Raw genomic sequence first — 22270 nt, 5'->3', positions numbered from 1 at the left:
ATGAGGTGGTGCTTATGGGGCGTACGGCTCTTTAGGGTCTTCGCTTGCAGAGGAAGATGGTGGGTTTCCTTTGCAGATTGGGAGCTGCATTGCTGTGTGCTGTTTGACCTGCTCCAGGAGGGTTTTAAGGAGCTTCATACCCAATGAAATAGATCTCACTGCTCGCATGCTGCTGATGTCTTACATGACGCCTCTGACTGCAGCAAGACTCCTTCCAAAGTAAGCTCAGCAAGATCTGGCTCTCTATACAAACCTCTCCTGTTGTGAACTCCAGGGTTTTAAAGTACCATGAACCCCTTTCTATCGTAACACCCTTGTTTTACTGTATTAACAGTCTCCTTTTAGATGCATAGAGTGTGCAGGATTTGTTCTTCAAAGTGCTTGTGCTCTTGTGGGAGAGGATTCCTCCATGTGCAATTCAGTTTGCAGCAAGTATGTTTGACAAAGGTCTACTTAAGAACGTCCTTTCAGACCCAGATAGACTTTGTAATGTAACCAACATGTTTAACAGTAAAAAGATTCGGTTTTCTTTTAGATCTGTGCTGATGGACAAACTGCTGATGCAGTTTGGAACACATGGGCCTCTATTAGGGCGATGATACAACCCAAGGGAGCGGTTTTCAAGGACAAGTCTAGGAAAAACAGGCTTTAGAGTACGAGACTAAATGTGCTATATTAACTGGGGGAGCCCGTGGATGTCCCTGGCTCTCAGCCTGGGAGCTGGCAGTCTTTCATCTGGTTTGATTTCAATCTCCATCGCCTGCAGGAACACAAAGAGCTCTTTCTTTCACCCACTGGAACACCCAAAACCAGAAACTATCCCCAGGAGTCAGGAACGGTTGTTTCCTCTGCTCCGAGTCCAGCCTGGATCTGGACCACAAGACAACCAGATGTTTTTCCAGCTACTGGCTACTTTTGCGCTGAGATTTCACACTTTGCAGGTCACTCTCTCTAGGATGAGCTGGAAACACAAGCAGGTAATGAAAACGGATAGGAAAGGTTCAACGTTGGCCTACTCTGTAGCTAATGCAGATGCAAGAGTGCCCAGCGCAGACTTCATGCTGAAGGCAGGAGCAGATTTTCTTCATATCCAGGCTGGGTGGGAAATGAGATTGTTGTGGATTGCTGCAGCAGCCCTTGGGTTGGGCAAGACTCTCCTGAGGCAAAGCATTGGGAAAGAAACTGCCATCTGAAAACCACCGGAGGTTCCTGCGGAGCAAACAGGGTGGGTTCAGCATGAGGGGCTGTCGAAAGCCTCTGAGCAATGGCTGAGGAATGCTCACAGCTCTTCCTTGGGTCGCAGAGCAGGTGACAGCACCGAGGGCTTGCTCCGGTGCGTTGGGGCACTGGTGACACGTGCGCCCGTGAACCAAGGTGGATGTGGCTGGAGACACGTGAAGGATGGGGAGGTTGTGCCCGGAGCTCCCTCCACCTCTGGATCCTGTCATAAACCTCTGCTGCGCTCATGCTGCCATCCGTGCCTCTCCTGTCACCTTTTGCCATAACATTACTGCAGGTAGGCTTGTTAAACCAGCTGAAAATAAACCACTAAATTCATGTAACATCCTCCCTGAGCAGCTTATGATAGTGTGATGCTGGCAGTTAACATCTACTGCAGTTGCACAGAGCATTTCCTCTGCCCTTGCCCCCTCTTGTGTCTCCAGGCTCTTTATAGACCCAATATTTATCACCCCAGGGAAGTGGTGGATTCCCCAGTGTTGGACACCTTTGAGCGACCATTCAGCTGGACAGGGTCCTGGCCCATCTTGTCTGGACTGTGCTTTTGGCAAGAAAGGTTGGACCAGGTGATCCTTGAAGCCCCTTCCAACCTGGTACTCTCTAATACTATGATTTAATGAGAGCACAGAGAGGAAATCTGCCTTCAGCTTCACTGGGGCCTTAAACAGTGGCTCAAGAGACAAAAGACTGCAAAGAAGCAGTGGAGATAAGTCAGAGGTACAGCAGCACAGCTGGGCGAAGGGGGACACTGAACACTTTCCTCTTCATGGGGGTATCCATACTCCTCCCCAGGGAAGCAGCCTGTTGCAGATCACCCTTGTGCTGTGGCTCTGCAGGCTTCAGTCTCCATTCTCTGCCTGGCATGAAGCATTTACCTGCTCTGTAAACAAATTCATCCCATTTCTACTGGTAGAGGAAGTTGCTGTTCAGCCATACCATGGCAAAACAGCCTTTATTTCCTCATCTGAGTTCACATAACTGCACATGTTAGCATAAAAGCACATAAAAGCATACCGCTCTAAAGGCTGAACGTGCTTGGAGGCATTGCTTATCCTGCAGAAGGACAGGGATTTTGCAATGAAGTGATTGTGCTTTCTGTGGTTGGGAAATGCTGAAAGGCAAATGAAGAACCCCTGTCCTGAAGCCATTGTGCCGGAGGCTGCAGCAATGCCTCCTTTCCTCCTCTGCCTCTTCAGGACTGCTAAATGCTCCAATTAAAATGTGATGTGCTGGTCTCTGCATTAGAAACCTCAATCCCATTTGGGTTTTTACATCCATGAAGGTCTCTTAAATGCTCCACCATTAGGCACAGCTGTCTGTGCAGCAAGAGGACCCACTACTCAGGTGTATGCCCTCCCTTCAGGGGGCGAGGTGAGGCTCTGATTGCTGTTCTGGATCTCACCTGGGGAAACTTAAGCAGAGTAGAGAAAAGGAACTATTCAATCTTCACCTCCTCTTCCCTTCTGTGTGCTCTGGCATCTGTAAGTCAGGTGAAGGGATGCTGTGGGTGGTTGGGGTTTGTTTTAGCAGTAAAATACTGTGTGTCCCTCCTTCAAAGATGCTGCGTGGGTAGCACATCGTTGAGGGCTCAGGCTGCAAGCCAAGTTACAGACACTCAGTTCCATACTCTGAGTAACAGAGGATGCATTCCGGTTAGAAAGCAATGAGCTGTTTGCAGTGTTCATCTTCAACCCCTCCTGGACAACGTTCTGTAGATCTCACTACATGATTTCGGCTAAGTCCTCAGCTGATACAAGTCAGACCTTCTCTGGAAGGAGGAAGAGGCCACCTAGTGCCCAATTACAGGCTGCTGTAGGAGCTCGTCTGCTTGGAAGGTATGGTATGAAACCAGGATCTCAGTATAATAATAATAATAATCCTATCTGTGTTTGTTTGGCTGGGTTCGTTTTAAGAGACAAGTTTGATGGTGAAAATCCCATTGCAATCAGCCATGCTTTGAACAGTTCAGCATGTCTTTCTTATGAGTACATCTACTGCTTATCATAAAAGAGTGATACTTGGCAGTCTTGAAGTGACCTTTTCTGCATTGACTTGTAAGGGAGCTTAGCACTATTGGTATGTTTGGAGGAAGGGTTAAACTTACGGGGTTTTGACCTAATGTCCCTTTGTTGGCCTCTGGAGATGCTTGGCTTCTCATGCACTGTCTGCACAAGGAAACTGGGCTCCAAGCTGGCTGTGCTTAATCTCACTTGGATGACTAATGCAGATGACACGAATGGCTCCCCAAGGCATGTATTGAGCATCTCCGTGAAACGTTGGCCTTGCAAGCTTTAGGTGTTCAGCTAGCTTCCAGTGGCACCCTTGCTTTCAAAGGGAATCTACTGTATGGAGAATGCAGGCTCACCTGGGCGTATAGAACCCCTGTGGGGAAATGCCTGTATCCATCTGGAATGAATCTGTCTCTATATAACATGAAACTGTTTCCCCGGGGGAAGAAAAAAACACTTTTCCATGTCCCACTCTGAGCCATGGTGGTGTCCAAAACGATGGCTGAAACAAAGTCCTTCAGCTTTAGATTCACCCTATTTTGGTGCTTTTTTTCTCTTGTTGGTCCCTGGCAGCTGGAACCTTCTCAGATTTTAGGATTTTAGTATTTAGGATTTGAGAATTTAGTGTAAATTTCAAGATTAACCAGAAGGGAATCTTCCATCTGAGATTATCCATTGATGGAATCAGCTTTTCTCCTCTGTTTGAGGCATTTTGCTGCAGGCATAAATGGTGCTTTCCCAGATGAGAGGGGAACAGCAAATATAATAATAATAGCTTTTAAAAGTTGCATAACTTCAGAGCAAAAAGACAAAACCCCGTTTAGAGGACTCATTGTGACAAACTCCACAAGTATGAGTATTGCTTTATACCTAAAGGACATATTTCCTATGCTTCATGTGGGAATTCCATCTCTTCTGTGTACTGCAGGAGCAGCTCTAAGTCAGTCTGGCACTTACTGAAGTGGGTATTAAATTAATATCAGAGCAAAGCAGTTTGTTTTCTGTTTGCTGGAATCCAGGTTAGTCATAACTTAGCAGGAACAGTCCTCAGTGCCTGGAGTAATGCCCACCAGTTGTTTGGCTCACATCACATGTACCACAGGTGTGCTCTTAGCTGTGTCCTCTATTCACAAACAGTGTGAGCTGAGGTTTTCCCCTGTGCCTGTCTGGTATCCAAAATGCCAGGATTTCCACACTGGAGGGATGTTTGTAATTGTCTGCTCTTATCTCCTTCATGGAGCCTGGTCAACTGAACCTTGCTGCAGCCAGGGCTTGTGGTTGAACTTACTCAGTGGTTTTCTACCTCTTTGGATAGAGGAATCCTGGAAAAGCATCTTCAAGCCCAAGAGAGCAGCACTAGCAGGCTGTCAGTTTATGGCTGTTCTTTGTAGATCCTTAGAATTAGCCCACTGGTCTGCAGGGATCGTGGACAAGACTGCAAACCTCTGAGCTGTGTGTTCCAACAGACTGGAAAACTCTATGGTCAAATATGATTCTAACATGCTGAAAACAAATGTGTATATGTACATATATCCAAGGGATACCCACCCAAACTCACATGCTCTCAAGTCAAAAGGTATCACAGACACTAACCCTGATTCTCTTCCATCTATAGAGTTGTGCTTTCACCCATGAGCCATACCAGCACTATTTGCAAACCACTTCGGTTAATCATGGAGAAGGAAACCATTCTGTGCATGGAGCTCATCAAAAGCTCTCAGTATTTAGGGAAATAGGTCATTCTTTGCTGGCAATGACCTGTCTGGTATGGAATTTGGTTGGCGGTTCACAACTTTGAAGGCAGAAGCAGCCTGTATCTCTATGACCCCTGCCAAACCACAGCCTAGGAATAACGAGTGCGCTGTCCTTAGAGCCCACGGAGCAGTGTGCTCGCCAGTGTGTCCAGGGCAGCAGCGGTCCCTCCGCTGGGGAACGGCTGAGCTGCAGCTCAGTGGTGGGGTCCTCAGTGCCTACAGCCACAAGCAGCAAATGTGCTGTGTCCGTCGCATCCTTACAAAGAGCCGCTCCCGCTGCTGTCTGAAGCCAAATGATTGCTTGAGTAAATAAACAGCCCGGGGTAGGTTTATCGGGAGCTCTCTTTCCTTTCCGAGTCCTGCGGTGTTTTCTGCCTTGTGCAATAGAGGAAATGTTCACAAACCCTTCAGATAAAAGAACTGGAGGAATGCTCCAGAGCTTTCCTGATAAGCGTCAACATTCCCAGGTACTGTCAGCGTCTGAACTTCCCAAAGCTGCAGAAATAACACAGATAACAAATTGCACGCAGAATGGACACGCACAGACAAAAATGTCCTGTTTCAGCCAAGAAGCAGCATTCTTCTGTGGGGCTCTTTCTAAGAAGATACCACCAGATTTTTTTCCATTTCCAAGAAAAACTAAAGCTAATATTGAGAAATCTGATGCTATGCATTGGGCTCATTCACTGCAATAACACCTGAGGAAAGAGAGGGGCACTCAAAGAGGCACCCACCTCTTCCTATCTGGCTCACAGCTCCAACAGAGCTTGAGCACTGCGTTCCCCAGAGCTGGAGTTAGGTTTTGTACCTGGTTTTCCTTGTCTCCTGCCTCCTGTGCTGCAGTTGCTCTCTTCCTCCTGACCTTGGTTTTAGCAGAAATCATAGAATCATAGAATCGTTAGGGTTGGAAAGGACCTTAAGATCATCCAGTTCCAACCCCCCTGCCATGGGCAGGGACACCTCACACTAAATCATATCTTTGATTTTGTTCTTATAGAAACCACATATTGAAGTGATTGTATGTCTGAATGCAGCAGGTTGGGTAAGGTCAGACCCAAGGGGTGCTGGTTTACATCGAGTGTCTTCCAAAGCTGGTAACCTTGTCCTCTTCATTCCCTCAAACCCCATTTCGCAAGTGACCTGAGCAGTGCTGGGATGCTCCTGTATGTAACTACTGCAGAACTCCATAAAGGTATCCTGCCTTGTACTCCATTAGGTAGGCAAGCACATCACCTCCTTCTGCTGTCAGGGTTTGCTGCTTGATTTGATTTGAGGCTATGGCTTCTTTCTTTCCTTCAGCTTCAGAAACTGCAGTTTCTTGCTGTTGGGAGTGCTTAGTAGTACCAGTAAAGCCAGCAGGTCTTTTAGAAGAACAAGTGTGGGTGGCCTGTCAAGGCATCCTCTACCTTCAGGTTCAAACCCTCTTTTAATGCCTTCCAAGAAGGGTTGTAACAGGGCTTCCTCAGGGAAAAGCATCCCCCCCAAAAGACTTGCAATGGGAATTTCCTTACTTACAACAAATCCGTTTCTCTAAACTACTGCACTGGGATAAATCCATGGAAAACCCCAATCAACCACCGAGTAATTATGCCTCATCCTGGTCTGTCCCAGGCTCTGTACTGGAGGAGACACCTCCCCTGAGGATCTCTTTACTTCCTCCTAATTGTATTACTGTGTCATGTGTTTGACCACTGCCTGAGGCAGGAAACCCGGTGGTGTTGTCCGAGACTTTTGATCCATCATCTTTCTAGGGGTCAACTCTTCTATTTAGGACCTTCTAGACACTCTTGTGTGAGTCACAGAAAGCAATTACTTGTGTAGGTGTAACTCTGGGGCCATGCACGGAAACACTGCCCCAAAACTCTGCCATGAGGAGCCTGTGAGGTGCTTCCTGAAAAACTGGCCACGCACCACTGCATGGCTGCAGGCCTTGGTCTTCTAAACAGGTATTGCTCTGATTTTCAGCTGTGCCCTTTGGGATGCCATCAGCACAGTGACAGCACTTCCTTTTCCTTCTCCCACTGGCAGGGGGGGGTTTTACTGTCACTTGTTTTATTCAGTGGGAGGGAAACTGTTTCTGGGAGCACTCAAAGGGGAAAAAAAGGCTGCTGTTCTCTTTACCTTTGGATGCAGGGAGGGAGAGGGACTGGCCAGGGTTTGTTGTTAACCAGGCAGCCAACGTGTTCCTGGTTTTGTTCCAATTCCTTAGAAGCTTTGTCTCCTGCAGCCACCAAACTCTCCCTATTGAGTAACAGCTTTGTTCCTCCTCTGGAGCAGAGCTACTTGTAAAGGTGTGCTGGGGCACACAGAACCACAGGGCAAGGGACAGCAAACGCAGCATCCACCCCAGGCAGGCTGTGCAGTGGTGAGATGTGCTGGGAGCAGCGTGGAGGGGGGGATGCTCTGGTCCATGCCTGGCTGTGCTCATTCCAGCACCAGTGCAGGAGAGCAGAGCCTGCTCTGATCAGACTGGGTGTGATTCCAGACCAGGCTGCCCCTGGCAGGCCAGTGTGGGGGCACTGCTATGTGGGAGCAGGACTTCCCCTGGGATCTCCTGCAAAAGGAGAGCGGGTCCGTAAGCAGGAGCTGTCCCTGGCACACACACACTCCCCAGCAGCACGCGGGAGCTGGGTTTACACTGCTCATTCTGACTCGTTTCAGCAGACCAAGCTGCCTGCCCCGCGCTGGTAAGGGCACTGTAACTCCATGAGGTGTGGAAAGGGAAGAGGAAAACGGGAAGCGGCTGCAGGCCCTGAGCAATGGAGAGGATTGAACAAATGTTGTGGAGGCTAAAACTCACTTCCACTGAGTATCTGAGGGCTGGAGCTGGATGATCTTGAGGTCCTTTCAGCCCAAACCATTCTGTGATGCTATCAGTGGGAATGCCTCTTTCCAGCTTACAGCTATGAGTGAGCCGAAGGAGGACCCATGGGTGCTCGCTGGTTGAGCAGTCTGAGGAGGGAAGGATTTCCTACATAGGAAGGGAAGGATTTCCTACATAGGAGGAAAGGTCTCTGTGTTTTCTCACTGCTGCATTACAGCAGGGAGGTTACTGTGCCCTGGCACTCTTGGTGCACTCCACACCAAACCCTACCATGGTTTAGGATACATCAGGTGAGCTCAGTCTAATGGAGGCAGGCTGAGGGGTTTTACCTTACCCAAAGTGCAGAGCCAGAGGGGAGCCCTGAGAGGGGGTAAATGTGATGGGACAGGGTGCTGGAAAGGAGGAGGAAGTCTCAGCCTCACCTTTACTTTCTGCTTCAGCAGAAACACCTTTATCTTGCGGTGAAGTCCTCCCCTTCCTCCACCCTTTCAGGGAGGTCACTGTACCTGAGGAATGTGTACATGAGTTTTGGGAGAGAGAAAAACACCCCTCTCCCACACCCAAAAATAGCCCTTGGAGCCTACACTGTCCTAAGACTTAATAGCACGTCACCTGCTGGTATCATCATCATTTAATGCAAGATTAAACACTGCATGCACAGGATGCTCCACTCCTCCCCTGTCTAGCACGGGCCTGATGCCAACGTCAGGGAGACTGCCACAAGTTCAGCTCTGGTGTCTTAAAGGGCTGCAGAGTCTACAGGCACTCCCCTTGTATGTGACCCTTGAGCAGGCATCAAGTGAGAAGCTGGCAGCTGGGCACGCTTTGCTTTCAGTGTGCCCAGAGCTGACCGGGATCTGCTCCCAGCCTGGGCCTGAAATGACAGATTCCAGGGCAGATGGGTGAGGGGAGGGAAGGGGGTTAAGGAGATGCAGGATTTGACTGTAGGATGGAGAGCACCTGCCTCTCTCCTAGCTGCTCTCAGAGGCAGGGATGTAGCAAGAGCTCTGGGCTGTGTTGAGGCACACCAGCTGTCAGGGCTGAGGAACACACACAGCTGTAGGAGCAGCTTTTTGGGGTCACCCCATGTAATCTTCAATACTGCGCTGGGCCTATTGATCAATCCGACAGGCTGGGGTTGCTCTGCGCTACAAAACACTGCACAAAGATAATCTCAGGTTAGATTCTCCCAGTTCTAGACAGGAGGAAACAGAAAGTCTCAATCACCCTCGTGTGTCCGCATTCCAGGCATGTCCCAGCCTCCCACTAGCTCCCTGACAGCTGTGGGTGAGAAAGAAGACGGGAGCTGGTCGGCAGTGAGGCTGTGTCACACTCTGGATGAGCACTTGTAGCTCGGAATTCCCTGTCCTGTCCGGCAAGCTGTGTGCTTCTAAATCTGCAAGATAATGCACTATAAGCCATGAGAAAGTGAAATGATGCCGGTAATTCCATTCATCTCCCCTGCCTTTACAATGGAATAAAACGACAAGAATGAGGCTGGTGGGCTTTGTTCCTCATTCCAAAGTCTCTAAGGCAAATAACGTTCATAGGAATATGGAATTAGGGATGTCCTTTAGTGGGAAGCGCCACAGCTTCTCATAGCAATGTGGTGAATAGAAACATCAGATTGTGGAGGACACTGTGGAAGAGCACTGAGTTCAGGGGATTCAGGTTGGCAATTGACAGCTATTTCTAGAGTAGTTTCAGAAGTCACCCTTGAAACTACCGTGGGCACGGCATTACCAGAGCTGCCCGTACGGGAAGGGCAGATGAGTGGTTTCCCTCCTGCAATTGCCTTGGATCCCGCCGCGTGCCTGCAGGGCGAGAGCGGCTGTTTTGGTATTCCCGGTGGGAACGCTCGGGCTGTCTTTTCCTGGAGGTGACGAAATGCCCATCCTGCAGTGCCACTTCTGCTTGCAGCGCTCTGGTGTGTGCTTTTGTTTGCCAGCCCCTTGGCCCGAAGTCGCTTCCACTGACCCAGGCTGGGCTGTGACTACGCTGGGGAATTCCAGTTCTCAAGAGAAGGAATGCTGCAGACCTGACAGCTATTTCTGGGGTTTTTCCCCATTTCTTTCCTGGAACTCCTCACCTTGCCCCCTCCCTGACCTTGCCCTTCAGTCTCTGGTGTATTTCCTCGCCAAAAGCCAAAGGAAATTCTCCTTCCTAGCTCAGTGACAGGCTCTTCAGTGCAGCACTTCAGAGCCCGCAGTGATCGTCAGCTTTGTTTTAAGCTGCTTTCTGCCCGCAGCTCTGCTCGTGGCTTCAGACAAGTCTCTCCATCAGATAAGATTCCTCGCCAGATTTCCAACCGAATCAACAAATTCTGTCCATGGGAATGCACGGTGAAGGAGACTGAAACCAGCCCCAGGCTGTGGGTTACAGTTAGGAGCTCTGGATCTGAATTTGCCCAGCGGCTCCACTGCTCAGCTTCACCTTGTTTCCTAGTTGTTCTTTGGATGAACTGGCCTCCTTACCACATTTCAGCCCTTCAGAGAATAAGGGAGAATAGTCTTTCCTCTATGTGCAGTCCTTATGTGCTTTTGAATCCAAAGCTTAACTTTCTTTATGGTTCTGGCAGCCATCCTCATGAATCTGGACATTTATTGGAGTGCTTTCAAGATGAAAAAGGAGCACTGTGCTAAAGCACTCATAAATTCAGCGCTCAGTAAACTTTGGAATACTGATGGATTTATCTTCTTTTACACATTATTTAACCCCAAAAGCTATACAGATGGCCTTTCGAAGACGCTAAAAGCATGGAAATACTGCTGGAGTAACAATGAGTACAAAATGTCTTCACAGCATACAAATCATCACACTGCTTTACACAAAGAGCAAGTACCTCGTGGCAAAGTACACTTTGGACTGAGAACTGAAATATGGGCAACCAGCAGCAAAAAGATACACACAAGACCTAGTCAGAAGCATGGGCATTGCCTCACAGGAAATGAGGAGATTTAATTTATGTTTTGCACAATAGAAGGGTTTTCACAGATTGGAAATCACTGCTTCACCATTGTTCATTGCATAATGTGATGCCCAGACCCATTTCCCAGTTCAGCTCCCTCTATCTTCAGCAAAAGTGATACATCACTTTAAAGTTTTACTAAATCTCAGGCGTTTCCATCTGCCTTACACACAGCAAGATTTACAAACACTATGAAGCAGTACCTTTGCATTAGGACAAGATACTAGCATTGAAATGACTAGGAGCGGTTGGAGCCTTTACCCGTTAGGTTGATGTGATGATGATGAACCCAGTCCATAGCGGGTTGTACCTGGCTAAAGGGGCTGAACTCCATGTGCCTCATGGTGTGGTCAGGGTCTCCTGTCTCAGAGGTTTATTTCTGACGCTGTTGCTGCCAGAGAGTGTCCCAGTCAGGACGCCTGTATCTTGAGAATCCCATGGAATAACATTTGGGAGGGTTATAATTAACAGTGAACTTAATGACTAAGCAAGCTTGATGGCAATGAATACTTCCTGATTAAGAACTCTCTAGCAGCTTATACAAGACATGTATTTTGTTTGCACTGTTGTTCTACTGTCAACAGTGTGCATGTGTCTGTCGTCTTATATGATTTTTATGATACACTTCAGACAAACTACCTTTGTATTGCATTGACATTACCATTTAAGTGCAAGCAATGCTTTTCCTTCTGTATGTACATAGAGTACGAACAAAAATCGGTGTCAGAAGCAGAAAGACAACTGAAAGAGAAAACAATCAAGCTCCTGTAATGATGTTGCTACATTTAGTCAGGTAAGAGCAAGGTGCATGGTGACCTTGACCTGAATGCTGCCGTGATGGTGAGCGCAGCAGAGGGGCAGGATCCCCCCCCTGAGCTGCTGCTCACGCTCTGGGGGTGCAGCCCAGCACACTGGGGGGTTCTGGGCTCAAGCGCACACTGAAGCTGGGTCATGTCCAGTCTTTCACCCACCAGTACCCCCAGGCCCTTCACCTCAGGGTGCCCTCAACCCCTTCATCCCCAGCCAGTCTCGTGAGGCTCTGCTGGCCCTGGACCTCTGCAGTCAGATGCTGGTGCCTGCTTTCTCGAACTTTTCACTGGTTGGCCTTTACTCAGGGCTGCTGCAGGTGGAACTATGTGCTAATCCATCTATGCCGCCTTCCTGCACCCAAGACTGTGGGAGGCGAGGGCTCAATAAAGGCTTTGAGTAAGCTCCTTTTGGTAACACAGAGAAGGGAAGGTTACCTTGGGTTATCTTTGTGCCTAAACTCCAGCCAGCTCTATGTAAATAAATGACCTTCCTCAATGCCAGGCCAATAACTTTAAGGAAGGTTTAAGAAATAATACTCACACATTGGAAACAAAGCAGACACAAAACAAAACCAGAGGCAAACAATTGATAGTATCTGGGAGTTGCCTCTTTACACAGCTCCATGACAGGTATTAAAGCCTCTTACATTTCCACCTGCCACAGCTTCACAGCATGAGATGTGGTTCTGAGAATCCAGGAGGGGAAAGCCAAGCGGGACACTGCAGGAGGTGTGCTGCCTGCGTTTAACACCTTCCCAAGGGGGGTCTCTCTTGTTATGTGGGCTGGTGGGTATAACAAACAGAGCCTGTGGCTGTGGCACACTGAAACTCACATTTCTATCTAGGCATCCGAGCTCCTTATCCCTGCATTTCCTGAGCCCTTTGTGTGTGGAGGTGATAACCATAGTTGGAATGCAGACAGGACTTTCAGAGGAGAGGCATGGCCAAGCAAGGCAGGACGTGCATTTGGGATGCTGGATGCCATCGTTCTGCCATCTCCTCCTGCCTGACAGCGTGAAGCTGGGGGCAGCGTTAAGGCCTGATGTGCCCAAATGAAAACACAGCTTTGGAGGATCACAGCCACTGCAGCTCCCTCTCACAGTATCCTGCTGGGTGCACTGTCCAGGACAGACAAGGACATGGACTTGTCCTTGAGCTAGACAAGTCCATGATACAGTGCATGAGCAATTGGCTGACGGGCCAGGCTTGAAGGGTTATAGTAAATGGGGTTACATCAGGCTGCTGCCCATCACCTGGGGGGTTCCCCAGGGCTCAATTTTAGGGTCAGATGTACTCAATGTCTTTATAAATTCTCTGGATGCTGGGATCCAATGTCAGTTTTCATAATGCCATGTAAAGTGGAAGGAGCTGTGGACTCCATGAGGGTACAGAAGCCTTACAGAGAGGTCTGGATAGGCCAGAGAGCTGGGCAGTCACCAAGTGACTTTAAGTGAGTTTAAGAAGAGCAAGAGCCAGGTTCTCCACTTGGGACAAGGCAGTCCTGGTTACACACAAACTGGGGGATGAGAGGGTGGAGAGCAGCCCCCTGGGGAAAGATCTGGGCTTTTGGGTTGATGGCAAGTTGAATATGAGTCAACAGTGCACCCTGGCAGCCAAAGGGGCCAAGCATGGGGTTTAGGCTGCACTGGAATTTGATCCAGATGCTGACTTTTGTTCATAGACCCAGCAAAACTGTGTACGTGGGACTTTGTTTCAGTACCAGACTGTTGCTACTGAACAAACATCCTTACTCTCAACCAACTCTGAAAATGATCCTCGCTAGAGCAAAGAACCATTGCTCCTAACACTGCACAGTTGCCCGTGTGCAGGTGCCTCCTTGGCAGAGGACATGCCCAGCAAGCTCCCTCACAAGCTGGTTCAAGTGGGATGCCCAATAAAGAAGGTCCCAGATCAGTGCTGAGGTTTGGAAACGTGGCCAAAAAGGAGGAGGAAATCCTGTCATCAGGAAAACCAGCCTGATGGGTTTCAGTGCTGTTAGCACAGCTCGGTTTCTTCAGCAGCTGTAAACAGGAATAACACTTCTCTCTGGACGATGATACTTCTGGAAGAGGAAGAAGCAGGTAGGAAGGAATGGCTTGGAGGTCATCTGGGTGTCTTTGACCAACGTGGCTGACCCAGGCTCCGAGGCTCATGCTCATCTCAGCTTTGCTAAGTTTGGCATCTCACTGGGGTGTGGGAGGGAGTCAAACAAACTGAGGAATAGAGGGAGTCAAACAAACAAGTTATGTTTGTTGTCCTTCCACGACTAACCTTGACCTTTGTCTCCTTCTCACCGTCCTGCTGTGAAATTGGAATTTCTGTTGCGATTGCATGTGGCTTAGGTTTTGTGTGTGCTGGTTAAACGGTGGCTACGTTACATCCCAGTCAGCCCAAACTGGAGGAACAGGAGCAGATGCACAAGGACTTGGTGGAAGAGAGGAAAGGAAATAGCCAACGCACACATAAACACACCTTGCATACTGCATCTGCAAATCCTTCTTCATTCATGGCACAATGTTGGCAATGCCAATAACGGGGAGAGGTTAGATATTGTGATCTCACAAAGAGCTTCTCAAATATACTTAAATCCAATGAGGACAGGTACAGCAGACTGACTCAGAGATAGTTGCAGAGGGACAACTGCAGGGTTTGGAGGGCATCACAGAGCTTTGTTGTTTCACAGGTTTCATAGTGTCACTTGTGTATGTGGTGCACCCACCATATTGCTGATGCATGGGATAGAGAGAGTGACTCTGGAGCTAATGGACCCTGTGATTTCTTGTTTTTAAAGGCTTGTGTCAGTTCCTCAGTTTCCCGTCTTCTCAAATGCAATCTCAGCAGAAGAGTCGAGGGAGGGAAATGCTTGGGTTCTTTACTGGGTTTCAGCAGAAGAAAAGTATCTTCTACTTTCTTGGCATTAGTTCAGCAAGAACTTGTGCTTCAGAGACAGGAGGGAGTGACCTGTGTACCCTTCTACCCAGTGAGCCTGTGAAGTGCCATTCTATACCCAAACTGCATCTCCAGGCTCCAGAACCATTAGCATCTGTAATCTGCCTTTCCCTGCTCACTTGTTTCTCTATAGCTGTCCAAGCCTTGGTTTGTTGGGTTTTGCTTGTAGTTGTTCTATGTCACTGTCGTTTCTTTCATCTCCAAAGGCTTTTGCTTTGGTGCTGATTTTTGAAGCACTGGAATCCTTTCCGGATTTCTCTTTTTCAGGAATCTCTCGTGCAGTGCCACTGCTGTGCGTTAAAGCAGATCTCAGGACTTCCAGCAGGAATATTTGCTGTAAAACCATTGAAACAGGCCACCTCTGACTGCCTCTGTTCAGCCTGGGACCACAATAAACTGTTACTTTTGGCTAGCTTTTAAGGGAAAAGCCAGTTTCAGTAGAAGGGCCAGATAAAGCAAGACCTGAGCCCTTGCTTCAGCCTACATCTCCATCCTCTTCAGTGGCACAACAGTATTCCAGCTGAGGAGTTTTAATTCATTTCATATGAGAAAAGCAAAAAAGCCTGTTCACCTCCTAAGCAGGAGGCTGGGCTAGTGGTGCCTTCCAGCCTGAGCTGCTCTGTGACTCTAAATAGTGTATTGCTCAGGACAAATGCTCTGGTTAAGTTGAAAGGAAAACCAAAGGCATTTACAACAAAATCTTAAAAGGTTTTGGAAAGTTAAAAAAAAAAGTTACAATTTCCTTTAAAAAAAAAAACAAAAAACAAAAACCAACTTCTTAATGCTTGAGCTTTTTGCTGAATTTGACCCTTTAGTCTTTGGCAAACCAGTCCCAATGAGCTGGCTGTTTAACAAAGATGTGTCCCACTTCCAGTGACTTCCTCCCGACACTTCTCTCATAAAACAGACTAATTCCAGCTAATCTTTCCCAAATACAACTTGGCTTGTTTTGTCTCCAGTGGGAAACTGCCTTCAAACATTAACCGAAGAAACACCCTAATAAAAACATGTATTAAAAACCTCAAACTTGCTCATTCTGCTTTATCACCCTGCTCGGATCAACAGCTTTTCCAATGGCTGGAGAATGTGCCTCCTCTGTTTGGGCTCTCATGTAAACACAGTGCTCAGATTGTCCTTGCTCTTTGTCCCTGCCTGTGGTTACCCATGTTCCAAGAAGCTTAATCCAGACAGGAAGAGGTGCAGAGAAGGGATGTCAGGATGACCAGAGGAACTGAGCTGTGGCTTGAGGAATTTGGTTTATTTACCTGAGAAATACCAAAGATATGATAGGTCTCAATAGATAAGGGCACAAGGAAAGGCAGGATGAAAGAAGGGGACAAGGGGGATAGCTGCAAAGGAAGAAAAGAAAGCTCATTAAGCACAGGTACAGCCGTTAAGCACATTTGATCTTCAGAGGTGTCAGACATGGAACAATGCTTTATCTGGAGTAGCAGGGGGGCAAACCTGAACTGGTTACATTGAGGTTTGATCACTTGGGGAGGGGAATGGAATAACACTACTGTTCATAGCATATTGGATCGCAGAACCTAGAGCTGCCCTTCCCAAAACTCCTGCTTTGTGTCTTCTGACACCACAGTGACCCTTCCTACTAAAGAAGCTAACTAGGATAAACCCTTCCACATCATCCGTTCTAACAAATCCTCACAGGAATGTTTGCTTTTTCTTCTCCCTGACCTTGTAATAAGAATGCTTGATACCTTCTTTTGATAAAGAAGAAGACCCAAGTGCCAAGCTGGTAAATATCCATTCTATTTTGAGGCAAAGATAGCAAGTTAGCCATTGGCAGTCTGGTTTATCATTGGTGACCTTAGCGTGCCTGTGAAGCCTCTGACCTTTTCCAGGGTGCCACGTGGTGATTGCATTCTTGTGTTTGCAATCTTTATCTTTCTAAGTGAAAGGCCTAAAGCAGGTGTCTACGTCACTGAACGTTGTGCTTGAAACACTCAAACTGGTGGAGATGGCACCTGGCCTTGATTTGGGCAACAAGTAAGGACCCGATCTCAATATTTGTATTAACAGCCAGCAGCATAGCAGTAAACCTGAATGCAGACACGGCAGATTCAACTCTTCTATAGGATTCAGTTTCCTCTCTACCATCCACACCCACTTGATCAGCCAATGCATGCCCATGGAGAAAGTATATCCATTGGCCGGTGAGCCTCAGGAAGCAGTGGAGATAGATGTACGGGACTTTTGGACTGAATCGGTATGACCAGCAGCCTTGGAGTCTTCAATGGGAAAACATTTCTTTCCCAACACCATCAACCTCCTTGTAATCTTGTTGAGGTTTACAGATGTCTGCTTGCTCGGTGGCTCAGGCAGTTACCTCACACACACCCAGAATAAGCCCTGGGTACATGTCACCTACATGCAAATGAGAAAACGTGATTGTCCTCTCATCAGTTAAGTGAGTGGGGAAATGCATCGCTCTTTGTTTGGCTTTATTTTCTACCTTTCCTGCCCTGCTTCAATTCCCCTCCACTTACCGAGGAAGGATACAAGTAAGGGAATTTAGACCCAAAACTCTAATTTAGCCTGTAAAGCAACACTATAAAACATCTGGAGAGGGACATTTCAGAAGGCCCTGTAGGGACAGGCCAAGGGGAATGGCTTTAACCTGCCCGAGGGGAGACTGAGCTGAGCTCTTAGGCAGAAGCTCTTCCCTGTGAGGGTGCTGAGGCGCTGGCACAGGGTGCCCAGAGAAGCTGTGGCTGCCCCATCCCTGGCAGTGTTCAAGGGCAGGTTGGACACAGGGGCTTGGAGCAAGCTGCTCCAGTGGAAGGGGTCCCTGCCCGTGGCAGGGGCTGGAGCTGGAGGAACTTTAAGGTCCCTTCCAACACAAACCAGGCTGGGATTCTATGATTGATTGTACAGCCATCACAGCTAGAGTCTCACTATAAAGCAGAGCATTTCTCACAGTTAGTGTGCTATGGATCAGCATTTGCCATCGGTCACAGATGAGATAGTAACTTGCCAATCCCCTTTTCTCAGCAGTCACTGCTGCTGTGATGTGTCCTGGTGTTCTCTGCCAGTGCGTAAGTGCGGGTTCCTGTCTCTTGCCTCATCGCATGGGAAGGACGTCAGTACAGTTTCTTCCTTTGCATTCCTGCACTCCTGTGCAAACTTACTTGCCAGTCAAGGAGAGGTTTGTAATGAGGAATATGGGACATTACAGGATTGCCATACCAAGATTATGCAAAGTTTGCAAAGCTTCACAATCCATGAGTACCTGGCTGTGTGTCACCCGACAGCCGTACCTGCCCCGTCTTGAAGGCAAAAGATGTGCCTTTATAATACTTTTTTTACACTTGATCATTAAAGCCAGCAAAGGGAAACGCAGGTTCTTTGGGAATAAAAAGAAATAACAGTGTAAAAGTCATCATGTTATAAAGAAAACTAAACCCCTTCAGCTCTGAGGAAAGTGGAGTGTATTTTTTCGTCCTCTACAGTAAGACATTTGCTGCAGTAGGCATTCTTTACACCCCAGAGCAGCAGTGGAAGCAGGTTGTTCACAATGGGTATACCAATACTTTAAGCAGTTCTGCAGAGCAGAAGGCAACAGCATCCTTGTAGGCTTCTCCCCAGAATTAGGAATAGGAGATGTTTTGTAGCAGAACTTCATCTTTCAATCTCTTCTTAAGGCTGAAGTAAAAACAAAGCAGCTTTCTCTGTTCATTGTGCAGTGATGCTGGACATAGAGGGAGAAAAACTGTTCACTCTGCAGCCCTTAACGCCCATAAATCATGGGCATTAAAATGATTAAATGAGGCATAAATGCATTGAGCTGCCAGGAAAGATGAGTTTTTGCTCTGCATAACCAACAGCAAAGGGTCTTCTGAGACGTTCCTTTCAGATGCACACCTGCACTGAGACCTCACGTTAGGACCATACTCAGTCACTTCCCTTTCTGTACCGAGACTCCTTGAAGTCTGACGGAGACTTTGGCCCTTCCCCAAAATGAATTACCAGCCCAGAGTGGCAATTAGGTGGAACTGTAATCCAAAACTGTAATAATCCTCGAAGGCTCACGCTTGGATGCTGCCTGGCCCTAACATTGAAGCACTGGGAGCCCTGGGGAGTCAGGCAGCCTGGAACACCCTGAGGCTCCTCAGTGATGACAGCTGGGAATGGCTTGATTAAAATCAGCGTTTCCTCAGAGAATGGCACCAATTTGGATGCTGGGGCAGGTGCTTTGGGGGTGTGTGAAGAGGATGAACCTCCAACCATGTGTTACCAATGCCACCTTACTAAAGGCATGGTCAAGTGATGGGATATCCCTTCATATCCCTTTCACTCAGCTTCTGGGGCCAGGTATGGCTGTTCCTGATGCTGCTGGAGAAGTGGAGGTGCTGGAGGGGGATGATGAACCAGAGGGAGGGAGGGAGCCCCAGGGCCTAGAGGAGTCCAGGTTTGTGGCAACCAAGGTGTGCATTGTGGGTGTTAATGGATGGTGTTTCTGGTTAAAGGTTTTCCTAACCAGTTAGAGATTGCCTGGGGGGTGGTGAGCTCTCCTCTCTGGTGGAGGGGAATAGAAATGCACTGCCTGCATTATAAAGGAGAGAAGGTCCTGTGGTGAGGATAAGGGAAATGGTGGCTTCTGGGATTCATGGGGTCCACTGCAGTTCATGTGGTTTTTTGCTAAAGAGATGCTGCATACGACAGTTGAGCAACCCCACCTCTGCTCTTCCCTTTGGGGAAGGACCAGTTTCTGTTATAAAGCCCTTTTAAGCCTAGTGATGGAAAGAGCAGTGGAAGAACTCGATAGCAGAATCATGGAATCATCATAGAATTCTTTGAGTTGGAAGGGACTTCAAAGCTCACCCAGTTCCAACCCCCAGCCATGGGCAGGGACACCTTCCACTAGAGCAGCTTGCTCCAATAGTATTTATTATACTATTCCAGTAGTAGGAATAATAATAGCACCTCTGTCGTTTGTATTTTTGGATGGTTTGGTGGTGTTTTATTAAATTCTGAGCATGTACAATGAGCTAATTGTTGTTCCAGTGTCCCTGTAACACTGTTTGCCTGAGGGCATGGAGAAGTACTGTATTGCGGTGGATATTCATGTCTGAATCCTGCTTTTTCCTTTTAGACTTAGAATTGTGTTCTTGTAGCAGGTGCTTTGAGGGAATTATTACTGCATATGGGGTTGCTTTTGCTTACGTGAGAAATCCCTTTGGATGGGCTATTTCTGAGAGTAATTGCTAACATGCAGGAACAGGTATTACACAAAGGAAAGGGTTTATGGAGGTATTCCCCTCCCTGAATGTCAGGAGCAGCTAACAGCCTGGCTTTTATCCTGTTGTGCAGGAGCTCAAGCCCAGGGATGATTTTGTTTTAGGGATCACATAGCAGGACTGTCTGTTAGAATGCAGAATTACCTAAAGGAAAAGTGGGCTGAGCTGAAAGGTCTCATTTCTGCTGCATGGTCACATATATAGACATGCCTGTATTTCAAAGCCTTACTGTTAGGCAGAAGCTTCTCAAGAACATGCATTTCCTTTATCTCCTGTGAAAAGCTCTTTGTGTGTAACTAGAAGAAAAATCCCCACAAACCCAAGCAAATCCCCACAAACCCAACCCCATAGAACAGAATGACCCCTTCCTGCCCCTCCTGGCTTTGCTGAACTCCAGAGATATTGCCTTTTGATACTGGGATTGATGAGCTCAGTTCAGCACATTGGAAAATTAGAATTGCACTCATTCCTAGGCTTGATTTTACTCAATTAAAAATGAGTCCTTAGTTTCTACTGGCCACACCTCTGAGAGGTTTCCCAACAGGCGAATCATTACACCCTGACACCTCTGTGCTCCTCAATCATCAAGTAGTGATAATCGCACGCTCCCAAGTTTTGGCTCTCCTGTTCTTTATCTCTTCCCTTTTATTAGTTGTACCTGTTGTTATGATACTTCCATGATAAACACCTGGGGCTTTGCGTTTACAGTGTTTCAGTCACTCAGAGCAAAGTTGACTGTGTTTGGAGCATCCTGAGCCTCTTCTCAGGTTGTTTTCAATTAAGGCTCAAAAGCAATGGCATCAGCTAATGTAGAGACCAGTGTACCATTGGCACATCTTCCCTGGGTGGCAGAAAACTTGGGTTTAGATTCATGGCTGGTTTTTTTCCCAGGATTTGTGCTTGTTCATAGAACCATAGAATCACTGGTTTGGGTTGAAGGGACCTTAAAGCTCCTCCAGCTCCAACCCCTGCCACGGGCAGGGACCCCTTCCACTAGAGCAGCTTGCTCCAAGCCCCTGTGTCCAACCTGGCCTTGAACACTGCCAGGGATGGGGCAGCCACAGCTTCTCTGGGCACCCTGTGCCAGCGCCTCAGCACCCTCCCAGGGAAGAGCTTCTGCCTAAGAGCTCATCTCGGTCTCCCCTCTGGCAGGTCTTTAGCTCCTGCTGGTTGGGAATGGGAGAGGTACAGGAGCCCCGCCTGTGCTGCTGGGTCAGTTTTGGACGTGTGTGCCAGGTGTTGCTTTTGTAAGCACTGCTGTGGCAGAAGATCCAGATGAAGAAAGGGAATTTACTCATTGTATGCTTAAATTAGCACAACCAAACCCGTCTGTTTCATCGCCATAGCTGCGTTTGTGTTAGCTAAGGGCAATACCCAGCACCTGATAATGGCACTGGTGCAACCAAAAGGCAAACATGGGTATCTCACTGCTCCTAGGATATGGTAGGATTGTTTGCTGTGTTGTCAGCATGTTAAGGTTATCATTAATGTTCATGTATTTCCCCCCTCCATTGGATTAAGAGTGTTCAGTTAGTGGAACTCACAGTAATCCAGGGGTGCTTTCCAAAGAGAAAAGGTTAACAGCTCTTGGATAGCTGTTATGGCGCTGGTCAGGAGATGGGATATCTCATCTATGGGAGAGCCAAGCTGGCTTTGGTTTGCTGGTCGTTATCTCTGTGTGTTTAGCAGAGGCATTCCAGCAGTAACAGGCTCACAGGGTGGGCAGTGATGGGTGGCCATTCCGGCTGTGAGGAACCAGCCTTCAGGGATGAACGTGATGGGCTCAGCCCCTAGCGAATGCAAATCGAGCTGCTGTGCTGTTATTCAGCTGTGTAGCTAACCCAGAGGCAAAACCAAGCCCTGCTCCAGGCGATTCTCTCCTTAAGGGTGCTCCTCTCTCCACTGATCACCCCGGGGAATTCTGACTGTGCTGTGATTTTCATTCTCCCTCTTTAAACCCAGGAAAACGCGTTAGAAATGCAACTTTCCCATGGTCAGAAACAGGAGGCATCCCAGGAGTGCTGCCTCCGCTTAGTTCTACTTTTAGTCATCCTCAGTTAGAGAGAGAGAATGCCACAGCCAGTGACTCCACAACGTTACAACATGCACTTAATCCTAATAAGGAGGGAGAGGCTGTGGCTAACAGGTTGTTTTTCATCTCGTCTCATTTCTAAACAAGCTGATAACGAGTTCTGAATCATGAGCTTGGAAGAGCTTTTGTCAGGCCCAGCACTGTTTACAGAGCAGTTCTGTTTCCTCCTGGGGACACGGTGACCCACAGGTACCGAAATCAGCCAGGATCCAACCCAGAACCGTGCTCCCTCATTTCATCTCCAACACCTCACTGAGATCAGGATGGTCAAAAAGGCTCATTTACTTTATGGACCGTTCAGGGGGGCTCTGGAGGAATATTGGCTGGGGTCTCGGTGTGCCCTTGGTGTGGGGGGCAGAACCAGCCTC

Source organism: Pezoporus flaviventris, unplaced genomic scaffold (assembly GCF_033815535.1).
Source record: "Pezoporus flaviventris isolate CSIRO_AGI_PZ_B2104156 unplaced genomic scaffold, CSIRO_AGI_Pfla_v1 ptg000005l, whole genome shotgun sequence".
Classification (NCBI taxonomy): domain Eukaryota; kingdom Metazoa; phylum Chordata; class Aves; order Psittaciformes; family Psittacidae; genus Pezoporus; species Pezoporus flaviventris.
Note: the sequence above shows the minus strand (reverse complement) of the source record.